General features: G+C 34.7%; 1 pseudogene; it reads left to right on the forward strand.

The window, feature by feature from the left end:
• LOC149530673 (aspartic proteinase nepenthesin-1-like) overlaps positions 1–12,368 on the forward strand; it is an 82,363-nt pseudogene extending 69,995 nt beyond the window's left edge.
• The last annotated feature ends 5,119 nt before the right edge of the window (positions 12,369–17,487 follow it).

The raw sequence follows: 17,487 nt of genomic DNA on the forward strand, positions 1-17,487 counted from the left end.
ATAACACTGTCTGATACTTAGACAATTTTCTTTTGCAACTGAATGAGGCTAATCTACAAAACAAATATATTGCCATAAATGCCAACCATAACTTACCTTATCTAGTTTTTTGGACATATTTCCAACAATCTCCCCCTTTGGCATTGATGGCAACATTTTGGAAAAACTGGCTAAGTCCCAAACATGTTGTCATGCCAATCAAAACAAATAGCCATAACATAAGAACATAAAAAACATTTGTATTCATGTTATGAAATATTACATCCCTTATAACTTCCTATTACAACTTATTGCTCCCCCTTACATATTATACATATTATAGTTTCTTAAAATATAATTTTTCCATACATCTCCCCCTTTGACATCAATGACAAAGATATCAAAAACTGTTAAAATCTGGTAGCTGCATATCAAAACTTGGAAAAACAATTGCTGAAATTGGTCTTCAACTACTCAAATTGTTTCTTCCAATTGTTCTTTAGTACATTAGATACACTAATAAGTGCACATAACGCATACACTATTAGTTCTATTGCATTCAAGTCTATAGCCACAAACTTGTCATATGAAGATTTTGCAGACAAGCATTCTTCCAATTGGTTTTCCACCAATGTTATCCAAGGGAATAAATGTACTCTCAAAAGAGTGAACCTCTTTAGAATTTTCTCCTTCTTCACTTGTATTTCCCTTATATTATCATGAAGTAGCTGAATTGTATGCTTAATGGTGTCCACTTTCTGATTCTGCTTCAAAAAGTTATTTGTGACTGTCTAAAGCTCAATCACTTTATCCTTGATCTGATCATCATATTCTTTCAGATAAATGTAGCTTAGCATATGCCTATTTTCCTTTCTTTATGTACTACATTAGTGCTTTAATACATATGTTCAAATTTTCTATATCATTTCTCATGTTAGTGCACATGGTGTTTAGAACTTTACTATCATGTTTAGTTTGTGCTTGAATGGTAGCTACATTCATGAGTGTAGAATACTCATCATCAAATGCCTTGCACAAAATTTTTGTGCACTATTGAATATCAGTTGGGGTGTCAACAAGGCTTATTACCTTTTCAATCTTGTCCAAAACTGTGGTCAAATTCTTCTCAAGTGACTTGACTAATTTCTTCTTTTCAAGAAGTTTTCTTAGAGAAGATATAAGGCTCTTTGCCTCATTTTCTTCATCAGATTGAGCTAGATCTATTGTTGCTACTATTTGGGTAGGCGGAGTGGAAGTTCCTATACTACTATTCCTATCAAAGACATACTTGAGATACCTTCTTTAGTTCTTGTTTCCATCTTATATGTGACTTCTCTAGTAGTCTCTTGATCCTCTTCTTCATCAGAACTACTATAATCTACAATATTACCAAAAATGTTGGCACCAAAATCCTTGAATGGATCTTCTAATTTCTCAACAATTACTTTGGTGCTATCTACTTGCATAGAGTCACTACCAATAGTAATGTGAGGAGGACTTGGTGTAGCTGCTAATTTAGTACTATGAGGAGGGTTGCAAGCTATAGGACTATCCTCTTTTAACTGCACACTCTCCTTAGGTGTTTGGCTAGCTTCTACTAACTAGGCACTTACTTTAGGCTTTTTGCTTGCCTCTTTTGTCTGCACACTTGCTCTAGGCATCAATGCACTATCTCTAGGTATCTGTGCACTTTCTCCAGGCATCTAGCTTGCCTTCTTAGTCTACGCATTATCCTTATGCATAGTGGAAATGAAAGAAACTATAGCCTATTGAATTTTTTTATTGACGTCCTCATAATTTCCTCCCATAATAAGAATGGATCTTTTCTTATGCTTTAGTAATGGCTCTATTCATTTCAAAATTTCTTTTATGTATTCTTCACTATTTATAGTGCATAACTTTCTCACCATGTTTATTTTTATCTAGTTATCCTCTTCTATAACCTTGCTCTTCCTATTTAGCAATCTATTGCATAGATCTCTGGGTATTTTCCCTTTTATAGTATCAAACCTCTTATCTTTCAAAACCATGTTCCTAACTACAACATTTTCTAGTTGTCTCCTATCCATGTTATTATACAATTCATAGCATTTATTTAATAGTACAAATTTGTTGTCATTAATAATTTGCATGTTAAGGTTTTCTACCTTTTGTTTCCATGCTCTATGTCTTGTTGATGTCTTGGCTTCCTAATCAGCTTCTTCAACTAGTCTATTACCAGTCTCTTCCTTCTTTTTCTTGGGGTACTGATGGTTTTCTTTACTCTCCTTTTAGGAGGGGTTGTTATCCTCATGAATTTTCTTGATGTGGATGTTTCCCGTATCTTTACTAGTTTTCTTAGTGGTTGTTGTTGTGAAACTGTTGCATAAGGCATAGAAGAAATTTGTGCACTTGTTTGGACAATTGTGACCTTTTCAGTAGGTCCTACCACTACAATGGGTGTAGGGGATAAGAGCTTAGTTTGACCACTAGACTTCATTTCCATAGCAATTCCATTTACTTCATCAAACTCTTTCCTTGTCATTCTAGATTCTTTCAAGATAGAATCAATAGCTTTCTCTACCTTTTTCTTGGAGTCATTCATGACTTGACTAGTTTTCACTTCTCTCATTTTCTCTAAATATGTTCCCCATTTGGGATAGTTAGAATCAACTTCAGAATGAAGGATTATCTATGCATACCCTTCAACTAGATCCTCACTCATCTCATATCCCATTGATTCAATAAATTTCACCCAAGGAACTACTACCTCCATGCATTTAAAAATCTATCTCAACCATGAAACATAACTCATCCTTATATTTTTCCACTAGTGCTAGAGGTATTCTATACCTTTTCTTTATCACTATTTGAAAGGACTTCATTATTATATCCAAATTACTATCTCTGACTACTTCAGGTCTTGACCTATAAGCTTGAGTGATATGTTGCATTGCACACTCATTTTCATTCCACACTGTGATACTAGGAAACCTTTTGATAGCATAGAAGAATATGTGTGTTAGAAGGGATTCAAATCTGAATATTGCAATTCTTGATTTCTTGATTCTTAAGATATTATCCAACAGTTATGTTCAAAGAATTAGGTCCTTAAAAGAAAGTTTAACTTTGTGAGATTCATGGTGAATATGTTCAGAAAGGAAAGTCCTAGATTCGATGGCACAAACTATGATAGTTGGAAGGATAAAATGATGACTCATCTCTTGTGCATGGGACGAAGATATTGGCTTGTGACCAAGAAATCCAAAAACATTGTAGAAGAAAACAATCTTGAAACCTATACTGAAGAATAAAGAGAAGTGTTTATGTGCAACATAAGGGCAAGAGAAGCGATACTATCAACATTACCTGAAAGTGAGTATAGAAAGGTAAAACTACTTAAAACATCTCATGAAATTTGGAAAACTTTAGAAGCTAATTATGAAGGTGATACACATGTAAAAAAAAGTTAGATTACAAAACTTTTATTGCATATTTCAAGATGCTAAAATGATGGAAGATGAATCTGTAAGAAGCTATGTTGGGAGAATATTTGAGATTTTTGCAGGAATCACATCTCATGATGGAAAGAAATCTGATGATGAATTATTATGGAAGATCTTGAAAATTCAGACACCGCCTTTCAAGTTAGTAGCACAAATGATTCAGCTAATGATACCTTGCACTACTAATTTCCCCAAAGAGACATTTCTTGGTAGATTGGAAGCTATAGAATTTGATCTAAAATAATCTAGAGAATTGGAAAAAGTTGGGACAATATTTAGTGCATTAAACATCAAACCTAGTTTAGCGAGGAGCACAAAAACATAAGGAGACATTGCTAGCAACAGAAAATCCAAGAAGGAGTAGCTCTTCTCATGGAAAGAGAAAAGAATGGTAAGAATATCTTTAAATGTTGGACTTGCAATGAATATGGTCATTATGCATCTAAGTGTCCTAAAAGAGAAAGGAATTTTAAGGATAGGTTCAAATCTAGAAGATCTAGAAATTTTTTATATGCTAATGAAGAAGAAGATGAAGATGAATCTGATCAAAGAAAAGGTGAAGATGAACTAGGATTTGTAGCTATAAAACAGGATGAATTTGATAGAGAAATCAGAGAAGAAAGTGTGCTGATTTCACAAGTTGAAAAGAAATATTGGATCATTGATAGTGGTTATTCACATCACATGACTGGTGATATGAGCAAGTTTGTCAAATTTAGAATCCATGATGAAGGAATTGTTAGAGTAGGGAATAATGTAGCCTATCATATTATAGGAATTGGATCTATAACACTTGATGGTAAAACATATACTGATGATGTTTATTTTTTTGATGGACTTAAGCATGTTGAGTGTTGGACAACTTATGGACAAAGGTTATCAACTACAATATGCTAATGATACATGCATTATCAAGAACAAAGAAGGAAAACTACTTGATACTAGGAAAAAAACTAGAGGTAATGTATTTCAGTTAAATTCCACTGAAATAACATGTTTAGTAGCAAATATTGACAATAGTTGGTTATGGCATAGAAAATTCTATCACATCAATTTTGATAACATTGTGTTCAGGCTAGTAACACACTTGTTGTGAGAGATTTACCCAAAATCTCTAAGCCCACTAACACTATTTGTAAAGAATGCATTTTGGCTAAGCAGGAAAGAGTTTCATTTCCTAGCAAGCAATTTTGTACTACACAAAAGCTAGAACTGGTACATATAGATCTAAGTGGTCCTGCAAGAATAAGAGGATTCTATGGAGAAAGGTACTTTATGATTTTTGTTGATGATTTCACTAGAATGATGTGGGTAGCCTTTGTTAAAGAAAAATCAAAAGCATTTGAGAAATTCAAGATATTTAAGCATAAGGTGAGAATGAATCTATACTTAAGATCAAAAGCTTAAGATCAAATTAAGGAGGAGAATTTACCTCTAGAGAATTTAATATCTATTGTGAAGAACATGGCATCAGAAGACAACTATCCTCGCCTCATACACCTGAATAGAATGGGATTTCTAAAAGAAGAAACAAATAAATTGTTAAAGCAACAAGAGCTATGTTATTTGAGAATGATGTGCCAAAGACCTTTTGGAGAGAAGCAAAACAATCTTTTTTGGGCAACACGAACCATCTTTACAAATCAGGTTCCTGCAAGATCGTAACCCTCTACAAGTTATAGGTCAAATCCATAGATTTTCCACCCTACAACCAAATCCAAACTAAGGTTCTACAAAATCCAATCTCCATAAGGATGAATCTCAAGCTCTGATACCACCTTATGCAAGGAAGGATAGGGAAAACTAGGGCCAATAGCACACCCAACTCTCTAAACCACCCTGCAAGATACCAATTGATAGAAATAGATAATACTAAGAGGGGAGGTGAATTAGTATTTTCAATCTTTTTACCCACAACTAAATATTATTATTTACTTTATCATATGCATAAGAAAATAAACCAATAGTGTAGAACAATGTAAACAAGGAAGGATAAGGAAAACTAGAGCCAATGGCACACCCAGCTCTCTGAACCACCCTGCAAGAGTTAACACAATGGAAGAAAATACAAAGAAAAAAAACCAAAGGAGGAAGAAGAGTAAAATTATTTCAATGATTCTTCAAATATTCAACATACATGCCCAGTTGTAAGGCCTTCTAGGTTACGACTAGATACAAAATACATTTATACACAAAGTTCAGCAACAAATTCGCATTATCTTGCTTTGCTCTCCAATCCTCTTCCAAAGTTGCCTCTAAAACTCTCTACTAACTCTATTGATTGACCAAAAGACTCTACAAGACCCCTATTTATACTAATCAAAGCCAAAAGTGGGTCCAATACACAAAATAAATACAAATACATAAATTAAATGCCACAAGTTGGCCTACAATAGCAAATAAATGTCATGAAATTGATGTCCAAGAAAAATTAGGATATCTCCTCACTTTAATTGAGTTAGAACTTTTGATTAAAAATATAGGTACATATCTAGGCCCTCTACATCCCCTTAAGTGTGTAAGGTTTGATTCATTAAGGAAAAGTGTGCATCCATTATGAAAGTTAAGCATAGAAAATTGTTGCACAGAACTGCCAGAAATTGATGTTCCGGGAGAATTGCCATATCTCCCAAACTATAAGGAATTAGAACTTTCACTCTAGAATAGAGATATTAATCTAGGACCTCTTCAATCCCTAAAGTACACAATCCTTCATTCATTATGGAAGATTAGTTACATGGTCGGCAGCAAGCACCCAAAAACTATAAAATCCAATTTTAGCATAACCCAATTTCAGCAATAAAATAAAAAACTAAAAAAATGTAGGATAGCAATGCAACCCAAGATGCTCTTGCATCAGACAACCAGCGTTGGAAGAAATGATTCTCTTGAATCATTGAAATTTCACAACCTAAGTTGAATCCAACTCATATTGAGAATTCCAAGAAGCATCTTCCTTAGGTTTGTTCTTCCATTTCACTAGATATTCATAATAATCTTTTCCTCTTGTGCTCTTACCAATTCTTTGATCTAATATCTATTCAACTTATTCAATTTTCTTCCTAGGATAGTCCTCTTATATAGTAACTTCATGATTTGATTCATGATACTTGTATAAATCAGCAACATTGAATATAGGAGATGTATCCATGTCATTAGGTAACGCAACTTCATAAGCATTTCCACTATCAAATTTCTTCAAGATCTTACAAGGTCCAAACTTCTTCATCTTCAACTTACTATATGTTCCAACTAGGAAATCTTCCTTTCTTCAAATGAACCATCACCTCATCACCAACTTCAAAATCATGATGTCTCCTAGACTAATCATCATTCTCCTTATAATTTTGATTACTTTGTTCTATCCTCAACTTCACTTTCTTATGAAAAGACTAAATAAAATCAGAAAATTCTTCTCCTATAGCACTTCTCTTTTCCTCACCAGCAATATCTCTTAAATCTAATACTCCTCTAGGCTACATTCTATTAAAAATCTCAAAAGGTGTCTTCCCCGTACTCCTATTCACAAAATTATTGTATGCAAATTCAGCTTGTGCCAAAACCATCTCCCAATTACTTGGTTTTTTCCCAACTAAGCATCTCAACAAGTTACCCAAGCTTCTATTCACAACCTCTGTCTATCCATCTATTTTTGGATGAAATGTAGAACTAAACTTCAATTCAGTACCCATCTTCTTCCACAACATCTTCCAAAAATAACCAACAAACTTATTGTCTCTGTCAGAAATAATACTTCTTAGTAATTCATGCAATCTCTTTAAAGAAAAGTTTAGCAACATGCTCAGCATCTAATGTCTTCTTACATGGTATAAAGTGGATATGGAGGAAATGTGGATATGAAGTGGATGAAATAGAAGGGATAACCAATATCAAGGACATATGAAAGGGGGATGGAAATATGTAGCAGTATGCATGGAAAATGGATGAACATGACAAGGATTATGAGATGAAAGATATGGATAGCATGTCAAGATCAAAGATATGAAAGGATTATGGAAGTATGTAGGATAATGGATGGATAATGCGCAAGGACTATGGAAAGTGCATATGGATGGATGAAAAGAAAGTGAAATTCAAGATCAAATATGGAAAAGGATAATGAAAGGTAGATGGAAGTATGGAAGAGATGTATGGAAGTTTGGTATGGATGGAGCTTGCCCCCAGTGTAGAGTGCAAGTGGAAGAGGATAAGTGAATGGATGGATAAGTGGAAGTGGAAGATATTGGATGAAGGGAGGACTCAAGCATCTATATACATGGATGGTATCCCTTGATATTTCTTTCCTTTTTTATTTTTCTTTGTTATTTTCAAGGAATTTTTACTATTTTCTCATAGATGTTTGTAGGATAGTGAAAAGAAAGGTGAAGTGGATTGAGGAATGGAGGACAATGACCTATGAAAAAGTTTGGATTAAGGGGGTGGAGTGGATGGGAGGAAGACATGGTTGATGGATGCTAGGTTGGAAGACTTGTGGATGGGTGGATGAAGGAGGTAGAAAGATCATCATTGGCACACACCTCAAATGGTGATGGAAAGGAGGAAATTTTGGAGGATATGTGGGAGAAAGTTTTAATTTTGGGATATAGGGACCCAAAATGGATGAAGGAGACGATGGATGTAGGATGGTGAATTTGGGTATATAAGGACCCAAAATGGATGGAGATAGAAACTTGGGTGATTTATGAATGAGGGAAGCCTTTGGATTAGCAGAATTGGATGTCATTTGGATTCTTTCTTTGAGATTCATTGCTACATTAAGTAGCTTTGGGATCCACAAACTTTTGCATTTTTTATTTCTAGCCTTTGTGGCCTTTTGATTTTTTTTGGATCAGATTTTTCTTTTCTTGGACATGTCTTTTCAAGGGGACATGTTGATCCTTGGTTTTTTGTGGATGTTTGACTTTATTCACTTTTTCTTTGGCATCCAACTTTCTTCCATTGGCTACGGTATGGGTGCATGAAGATAAATGGGGTGAAGAGCGTATGGATGAAGTTATGGAGGGTGAACATTGGAAGGAATTCAAGGATGTGTGCCTTTGTTGATCTTTACTAGGAGCATGAGGGGATGAAGTGGAAAACATGGATATGGTGGATGGAGGTACGTAAGGACCCAAAATGGAAGGAAGAGATGAAGAGTTTGGCGGTGGAACATAAGGACCCAAAATGGATGGTAATGAGGAAGGAATGGGAATATGGATATAAGATCCTAAAATGGACTTGGAATTTGGATGATGGGAAAATTTGGGTTTGGATGGAGGAATTTTGGATGTGGAAGGAGTGGAAGGCATACCAACATCTTGAGACATTATTTCTTTAATGGGATACTTATCATTTTTAATACAAGATGTGATTCTAGGTATATGGGGTTCATGAGTGGATTGGATAGGTGGGATAGGATCATGTGGAGGATTAGAATCATGAAGGGGATTATGAGCGATAATAGGATTGTGAGATGGAGTGGGATCATGAAAGGAAAATGGAGGGATGCTTTGATCTTGACTTAAAAGAGGATCATGTAGTGGAACGAGTGGATCATGAGATGGACTAGAATCATATGTTGGAGTGGAGGGAATGGAACCATGAGATGGGGTGATTTGATCTTTACATGGAGGAGTATTAGTGGATGGAGTGGAAGGAACCTCTTCATGAAGTGGAGGATCTACGGAGGCTAACTCGTAAGATGGAGTGGAAGCAGTAACATGCATGGTACATGGAATGCCTTGATCTTGATTAGGAAGTGGATCATGAGATGGACAAAGAGGGATAAATGGATCTTGAGGGATAAGGGAATGATGGGATGAAGAAATGCTCAAATCTAGAGAGGAATATATAATGATGTGCTTCAAAGGAAGGTCTTGAGATGGAATTGGGAGTATGACTTTGGGTGACTGACTCTCTTCATTTTTTATTTTACACTTAGCTAAGAATGATGAGAAATGCCCCTTACGAGGTGGGGATGATATTTTAGGAGGATTAGGATTGTGTGAAGTTGAAACTATGGGTAGGGGATTGCATGGAGGGTTGGGGTTGGATGGGACATGAGGACTAGGATCTTCAAAACATGGAGGGAGAGGACACATGTCATGGAAGGCAGACTATTTGTACTAATTTTCTAAGAGATAATTATTTAGTTCCTCAATTTCCTTGGCAAGGTTATTTTTGTTTTCATAATTGTGTGGGCTATGAATGAAATCGTATGTAGTGGAAGGATAATGAGGTGGATTTCCCTTGTCAAAGGTAGAAGAATAATGAACATGAGATGGATTAGAGTTGGATATGAAGTGTTGAGGATGGATTTGATATGTAGGTTGAACAAGAGGTATAACTCCATATTGCCTTTGAAGATCATCAATCATTTGATTAAGCCAATTCTAATCCATACATGTTAGAAAAAGGATGATGAAATATTTGATGATGGATGGAATATGAACTTGGGACTAGGAGAAATTTTGGACTTTGACTTGATTCAAATTGGATTTGATTTGATATTGATTTGATTGAATTTGATTTGATATGAGTTGATTGGATGAGGGTTTGATTTGATTTGATGAAAAACCCTATGATTTTGCAAACCAGTGAATGTTAGATTTGAATTAATGTCCTATGTTTGTGACAATGCTCCTATGTCCAAAGTAGAAGATGTGATGCAAAGTTAAATTAGAAGAAGACGTGAATGAAATTAGAAAGATTCATTATGGATGAAGATGCAAATGGATTGAATTAAGAATTGATTAGAAATGATTGAATTTGACAAGGAATTGGATTAGAAGGATGACAATATGAAGGATTGAATTAAGAATGCATTATGAGATTGGCAAAGGAAATTGGATCTAGATGATGATGAAGCATGACTAGGATGAAGATTATGAATTAGATAGAATGATGAGGGAATGATTTCAATGAATGGTGATGATGAAGATGTCAAGTAATGATTTGAATGATGAAGACAAGATATGTATGAGGGTGATGAATTTGATGGAAAGAAGATGTGATGTGGAATTGATGTGGACAACTTGACTAAGAGGACCTAAACCAAATGTTTTTTTTTTTTGTTTTTGAAATTTTTTGATTTTTTTGGATTTTTGAAGTTTTATGATTTTTTTGGATTTTTTCATTTTATAATTTTTTTGGATTTTTAGGTTTAAGATGAAAAATCAAATAAGGAAATATGTACAATGCGTGTGTTTCAAACACTCAAGAACGTCAAACACACCAACAATCCTATGAGGTCTCAACTAGGATATACAAGGATTCAACTAGAGGGCATCCTCAATATATGCAAGGTATGTGAGGCCCAAATCTATAGATGAAAGAAAATAATGCCACACAGTCAGGGGGAGATGGTAACCCAAATCTCCTCCTTCACTTCCCAAAGGTATAAAGTTCTTTGGGGCTTAGCCAAGAGTGGCAATATTTTGCTTCCAAGAGAGGTGTCTTTCAATTCACCTCTCGATATTTATACTCTTCCAGAACATTGGAGTTGAGGTCGTCCCAAGGGGTGATGAAATCCCCAAGCGGGCCTCTTAAAAAAAAAAAAAAATAAGACTACTTATTTCTTGTGCACCCAAGATCACCCGAAGGCGTGAGGGGAGAGAATACATAAGTGGCCTCAGGGTTTAAAATACACATGTTCTTTTCCAATGAAGCTTTAGGTTTTGTAATCTGCTTTGAAGACACACATGTTTAAAGCATACAATGTTCTTTCCAACTTGAAATCATCGTCAACATAAAGGAAAAGTAGGGATTCATCAACAAGAAAGTAAATCGAGCGTTTGCATAAGCAAAATGTTGAAAATGAAATCAATTTCCTTTAAGGCATTCAAGAGTATGTGAATTCATTTAAGCACCAATTCCAAATATTTGCTAGCCTAAGCATTCATGTCCATTCCCTTATGGCATTCAAGATTGTGTTCGATTGTTTTAGTGTTTAACCATGCATTCAAAAATGAGTGTTTAATCATACAATTTCATTCCCAAAACAAACTTAAAGAAAAACTTGCAAAAAAAATATGGTTAGTGAGAAAATGTCCCTGCAAAAACACAAGTTAGTGCAGCAAAAATGTAGTACAAATGTGAAACAACCCTACAATGAAAGTGTTAGCACAAAGTGTGGTCTTTGACCAAGAAAATAGATATCTAAACAGCATCAAAATCTAATAAAACTAGCATCATGACAACAGCCTTGGAATTAGCTTTCTGGTGATATTTTGTTTTTCAAAAATAGAGTTTGTATGCTCAAGTTATGAGCAAAAAACCAAAGGCTGCTCCTTATGGCTTAGAAGGGCATGTGGACTACTGATGTAGTGATGATGTCAGCAACCTACACGGTTAAATTTGATGGTTAGGAGGCACGTCAAGCAATTTTTTTATTTTTTTTTTGACCTTTTTGCTCAAACAAAAAAGGTCATGAGATGATTTCTTTAAAAAAGTAAAATCACTAAAATAAAATTTTTAATGCAATTAAGATTTAATGAACTTAATCTACATAAAAATAAAAATAAAAAAGAGGGTTTTGGCTGGTGGTTTTGGAGGTTGCGTTGGAGGAGCTAGTGGCAGAGGGGCCACAGGTTAGGGTTTTGGTTGTGGCAGTGATTGCAAGATGGTTGGGTGGTGAACGAAGTAGCAAGCGGAGGAGCACTCAGCAGAGGCAAGTGAGGGGAGAACAACGTAGGTGGAGCAGAGGTTGTTAACATAGCGGAGCAAAGCATAGTTGATGCAATGGAGTGCAGGTTGTTGGTAACTGCAACTACACCAGTGGTTGGAGGTTGTAGGCAACGTGGCCATGTGAGGGAGGTGGCAGCATTTGCAGGATGGCTAGCGACATTGGATAATGTCTCAACCATGGTGGAAGATAGTGGTAGAGGTGGAGGAAACAAGCTGTGATCACAAATAGGGTTAAGCAGAGGCGGTCGTAGATCATAGACGCAACAATGGAGGTGAGAGAAATGGCAGCCTATGGAGGTAGGAGAAACAACGATCGTATAGAGTTCTAGGAAGGGGGAGTGAGGACCACCACGGCAGTTGTGCCGCTACAAGTGGCGCTGCAACAGTGGCCTCTAGCCACCAAAAAAAAATAGAGTTAAAAAAAAAGTTTTTTTTTTTTTTTTTTGTTTGGTTTTTAATAATTGTTATTTTTATTTTTTTTAGATTTTCTAAATTCTTTACCTAATTTATATATATACAAATGATTTAAAAAAACAACTTTTATAAATTTATTCCCCCAACCTTTTTTTTTTAATATAAATATAAATGATTTTAAAAGAAATATGTATAAATGAAATAAAACAAAATGAAACTGACCCACCCCTTTGAAAAAAAAACCCTATTTATCTATTAACAAAAAAGCAGCATTTTTTTTAATTTTTAACAAAGAGTATATTCAACGTCTATCCGCCTCTACAAAGTGAAAATAGAGCAATAAGAAAAATACAGAGTGTTTTATGTCAAAAAACTTCCCTTATGTGCTCTAAAGATGATGATGGGCTCCTTGGCTCGATTAGAGGCTCTTCATAAGATTTGATCTCCAAGTGCTTTTTCAACCTACAAGCTTGAACACTCATAAATAAATTCAAAAATACATTAGATGGTTAGTTCAAACATGTGAAGTGGGTCCCACCGAGCGTGCCAAAATGTATTGCATAAAAATGTAATAAATGGAATAAACACTAAGCAACTAATGCATATTCCTACATGATCATGCAAACCTCATGATGTGCAAGAGAAAATATAACTAAGAATGACATGAAATAAAAAGAGCATAATCTACTAATGCAAACCTCATGAAATCACCAAGTGGGGATGATTTCACATTATGGGATGTGGTTGCTCACTATTCTTGCAGCATAACAATGAGGTAGATAATGCTTGTGGAAATGAGGAGAGGGCTCTCCTTTTATAGGAAAAGAGATGCAACGAAGGGTTGAGATTCAATGCAAGATGAAGGCTAGAATCTCTCAAGATCGATGAGGTGTCAATGAGGTGGAGGCCAAGTAAACCCCATGTGGATTAAGGTTTTGACCATTCAAAGGGGGAAATATGCTCACACATGTGTGAGAAACCTTTGATGGTGACATGATCAAGAGGTGTGAGAAGGATGGCTTCTCACATGTGTGAGACACCTTGATTCTCATGCAAGAGGACAAGTGTGCAAGAGGTGTGAGAAGGCATGGCTTCTCACACATGTGTGAGACACCTTGACTCTCATGCAAGAGGACAAGTGTGCAAGAGGTGTGAGAAGGCATGGCTTCTCACATATGCATGAGACACCTTGACTCTCATGTAGGAGGACAAGTGTGCAAGAGGTTTGGAAGGCATGAGGGGTGAGGAAAGTGTGAACATCCCTCACACATGTGTGAGAACACACTTAGGATTAAAAGGTAATTAGCAAGATGATTAGGAAAAGTAAGAATGATTAAGGAAGTGGGTAGGTTTAGAAAGATGGGTTAGGTTAGAGTAGTGAGGTTAGGTGAGGGTTAAAGGTAGGAGCCATGTGCTCAAATAGGATTAAATGTAATATTTAATTCTAAGTGGGATTAGGAAAGGGATTAACTAAGTAAATGAAGTACTTAATTAAAGTGAATGGGTTAGGATTTAAATAAACCTTAGTTTATTTAAATCAAGGAAAGGCTAGGATTTAGATAAACCTTAGTTTATTTAAATCAAGGAAAGGTGAACATAATTAAATAAATGTAAATTTATTTAATTAAATGGTAAGGTAATTAAATAAATAATAAGTATTTATTTAATTGGTTAGGTTAAGGGTATTTGGACAATTTTAGGTGTCTACACCTCCAATAAGAAGTATAAGTCAATGTATGGATCTAATTCCTAAAGCTAGTTTTCCAAACAAAGCACCATATAGATTGACACCTATAGAGAATGAAGAACTTAACAAGCAAGTGCATGAGTTGATACAAAAGGAATTAACCAGAGAAAGTTTGAGTCTATGTGTTGTCCTGTTGTATTAGCACCTAAAAAGAATGGAGAATGGAGAATGTTTACTAATTCCAGAGCTATTAATAAGATCATGGTGAAATATAGGTTTCATATGCCGAGGATGGATGACATAATAGATTTTTTGAGTGGAGCAAAGTATTTTACCAAGATTGATTTGAAGAGTGGCTATTATTAGATTAGAATCAAAGAAGGTGATGAATGGAAGACTACTTTCAAGACAAAAGATGGTTTGTATGAATGGTTGGTTATGCCTTTTGGTTTGACTAATGTTCCTAGTACTTTCATGAGGTTGATGAATGAAGTTCTAAAAGGATTCTTGGGTAAGTTTATGATTGTTTATTTAGATGATATTCTAATATTCAGTAAGACTAAGGAGAAACACATTGAGCATATTAGACAAGTATTGCAAAAGTTGAAAGAGGAAAAGTTGCTCATTAATCTGTAAAAGTGTTCTTTTATGCAAGAGGAGATTGTGTATTTGGGGTTTGTGATTTTAGTTGACTATTTGAAGATGGATCTTGAGAAGGTTAAAGCAATTTTGGAATGGCCTACACCTAAGAATGTGAGTGAGGTAAGATCATTTCATGGTTTGGCTAGTTTTTACAAAAAGTTTATAAAGAATTTTAGTGCCATTTGTAATGCTATGACTAAGACAATAAGGGGAGATAAAAAAGAATTCAAGTGGACACATTGAGCTAATAAGAGTTTTGAGACTTTGAAAGAAAAGGTTGCTGAATTACATGTACTGGCTTTGCCTGATTTCAACAAAGTATTTCGAGTTGAATGTGATGTAAGTGGTAGTGCAATAGGATTTGTATTAAGTCAATAAGGTAAGACTGTTGCTTTCTTTAGTGAGAAGTTGAATGATGCTAAAAGGAAGTATTTTGTGTATGATCAAGAATTTTGTGCTATTGTTCAAGCATTGAAAAAGTGGAGACATTTTTTGATTCCTAAGGAGTTTGTGTTGTATATAGATCATAAAGCTTTACAATACTTGGGAAGCCAACATAAATTGAATCAAAGACATATGAAGTGGGTGGAGTACTTGCAGAGTTTCACATTTGTCATTAAGCATAAGAGTGGAGTTACTAACAAAGTTGTTGATGCATTGAGTAGAAGATGTTCCTTGTTGACGAAATAAAGGTTGAAGTTCTTGGTTTTGATGAAATGAAAGAGTTGTATGATGTTGATCCTAATTTTTCTGAGGTGTGGAGAGAGTTCAAAGAACCAAATCTAACAAATCCCACTAGTAAGTATGATGATTATTTCATTTAAGAAGACATGTTGTTCAAAGGTATTCAGTTGTGTATTCCTAGAAGTTCTATGAAGTTGAATCTGATTAAGGAAAAGCATAGTGTTGGATTATCTGGACATTTTGGAATTGATAAGACATTGAGTTTTTTTGAAAGAGAAGTATTATTGGCCACAAATGTATAAAGATTTTTAGAAATTTTTAAATAGTTGTGGAGTCTATCAAGTTGCAAAAGTCATAAGTCAAAATATAGGTTTGTATACACCTAGTACTATTCCTTAGAAACCATGGAGTGACATCAGTATGGATTTTGTTCTTGGATTGCCTAAGATAGTGAAAGGGTATGATTCCATATTTGTTGTTGTGGATAGATTTTCTAAGATGGATCATTTCTTACCATGTAAGAAGACATCAAATGCTGAGCATGTTGTTGAAATTTTCTTCAAAGAGATTGTGAGATTGCATGGATTACCAAGAAGTATTATTTTTGGTAGAGATAATAAGTTTTTTGGTTATTTTTGGAAGACTTTATGGGATGTTTAGTTGGGAACAAGACAAGTAATTGGGAGATGGTATTGGCACATGTTGAATTTTCATATAGTAGTTTTGTGAATAAGAGTATAGGAAAGACACCTTTTGAGATTGTTACTGGAATGAAGCCTAGAGGAGTATCAAACTTGAGAGATATTGCTGGTGAAAAAAAGAGAAGTGCTTCAGGAGAAGAATTTGCTGATAATATGGAGTCTTTACATAAGGAAGTGAAGTTGCGGATAGAACAAAGTAATCAAAAGTATAAGGAGAATATTTATCAGTTTAGAAGACATCATGATTTTCAAGTTGGTGATGAGGTGTTGGTTCATTTGAAGAAAGGAATATTTCTAGTTGTAACATGCAGTAAGCTAAAGATGAAGAAGTTTGGACCTTGTAAGATCTTGAAGAAATTTGATAGTGGAAATGCTTATGAAGTTGAGTTACCTAATGACATGGATATATCTCCTATATTCAATGTTTTTGATTTATACAAGTATCATGAGTCAAATGATAAAGTTGTTGTATTATAGGACTATCCTAAGAAGAATATTGAAGAAGTTGAACAAGTAGTGGATCAGAGAATTGGTAAGAGCACAAGAGGAAAAGATTATTATGAATATTAGGTGAAGTGAAAGAATAGACCTATGGAAGATGCTTCATGGATTTCTCAATCTGAGTTGGATGCAGCTCAGATTGTGATATCTCAATGATTCAAGAGAATCATTTCTTCCAACCCTATTTTTCTAGGAGCATCTTGGGTTTCACTTCTATCCTACATATTTTTAGTTTTTATCTTGCTACTAAAACTAGGTTTTGCTGAAACTATGTTTTTTGGTTTCTGGGTTCCTATTATATATCATGTAAATAATTTTCCATAATTAATAAAGAGTTGTGTACTTCATGGATTCAAGAGGGACTAGACTAATATCTATTTTCCTAAGCATAATTTCTAACTCCTTATATTTTGGGAGATATGGAAATTCTCTTGGAACATCAATTTTTGGCAGTGCTATGCATAGTTTTTTGTACTCAACTTCCAGAATGGATGCACACTTTCTCTTAATGAATCAGACCTTGCACACTTAAGGAGTTATGAGGACTTAGATATATACCTAAATTTTTAAGCATCTATTCTAATTTAATCAAAGTGAGGAGATATCACAATTTTTCCCGGACATCAATTTTGGGACATTTATTTGTTGTTGTAGGTTGACTTGTGGCATTTAATTTATGTATTTGTATTTAATTTGTGTATTGGGCCAA

This window comes from Cupressus sempervirens, chromosome 11, assembly GCF_028749045.1.
Source record: "Cupressus sempervirens isolate cs-2001-9-10 chromosome 11, ASM2874904v1, whole genome shotgun sequence".
In the NCBI taxonomy this organism is placed as follows: Eukaryota; Viridiplantae; Streptophyta; class Pinopsida; order Cupressales; family Cupressaceae; genus Cupressus; species Cupressus sempervirens.